The sequence below is a fragment of the Arachis hypogaea genome, chromosome 15 (genome assembly GCF_003086295.3).
Source record: "Arachis hypogaea cultivar Tifrunner chromosome 15, arahy.Tifrunner.gnm2.J5K5, whole genome shotgun sequence".
NCBI lineage: Eukaryota > Viridiplantae > Streptophyta > Magnoliopsida > Fabales > Fabaceae > Arachis > Arachis hypogaea.
In genome coordinates, this window is record NC_092050.1 from 51,447,945 (window position 1) to 51,449,128 (window position 1,184).

The window sequence follows — 1,184 nt, forward strand, 5'->3', positions numbered from 1 at the left end:
ACACTTGATGAGTGTTTGGGATGAGCTTTGATTAGATCCACGTGCTATAAGGTCTATTGGGCGTGGAACGCCAGCTGAGGTGTTCTCTCTGGGCGTTTGGACGCTAGGCTCGGCTCTTTGGGCGCTGGATGTCAGAAAGGGGGCAGGAAGCTGGCCTTGGACGCCAATTTTGGGCCTTCTAGTTCGAAACAAAGTATGCACTATTATACATTGCTGAAAAGCTTTGGAAGTCAGATTTCCATAGCCGTTGAGAACGCTCCATTTGGAATTCTGTAGCTCTAGAAAATCTCTTTTGAGTGTAAGGAGGTCAGATCTGGACAGCATCTGCGGTGCTTTCGTTGTCTTTGAATCAGACTTTTGCTTCAGCTCCTCAATTTCAGCCAGAAAATACCTGCAATGGTAAAAAACACACAAAATCAAAGTGAAATCCAAAAAAGTGAATTTAACACTAAAACCTGTAAAAACTTAATAAAAACAGAATAAAACATTTTAAAAACTACCTGAAAACTATGCCAAAAAGCGTATAAAATATCCGCTCATCACAACACCAAACTTAAGTAGCTTTTTAGTAGCTTTTTGCTTCTGAATTGTCTTGGCATCTCACTATCCATTGAAAATCAGAATGGCTGGCATCTTTAGGAACTTAGAATCCAGATAATATTAGTGATTCTCCTAGTTTAGCTCTTTTTTGTGTTCAGCTTTCAGAGTCTTGGCCGTGACCCTAAGCACCTTGTTTTCCAGTATTACCACCGGATACAATAATGCCACGGACACTTTAACTAGGTGAACCTCTTCAGATTTTGACTCAGCTTTGCTAGAGTCCCCAGATAGAGCTGTCCAGAGTTCTTAAGCACACTCTTTTTGCTTTGAACCACGATTTTAACCGCTCAGTCTCAATTTTTTTCACTTGACACCTTCACGCCACAATTTTGTGGTTTATCTTGTGTAGAATTTGGGGGGTTTTATCAATATTTTCCGCACTTATTCATATAAAATGCATGGTTGATGTCACGAAAACTTGTCTCTCAACAAATTTCCACCGGCAAGTGCACCAGATTGTCATCAAGTAAAAACTTACTATACAGTGAGGTCGAATCCCACATGGATTGGTTGGTTGATCAACATTAATTGGAGAATTATTATAGTTAAACTGAATCAGATTTGAAATTTGGATTGCAGAATGT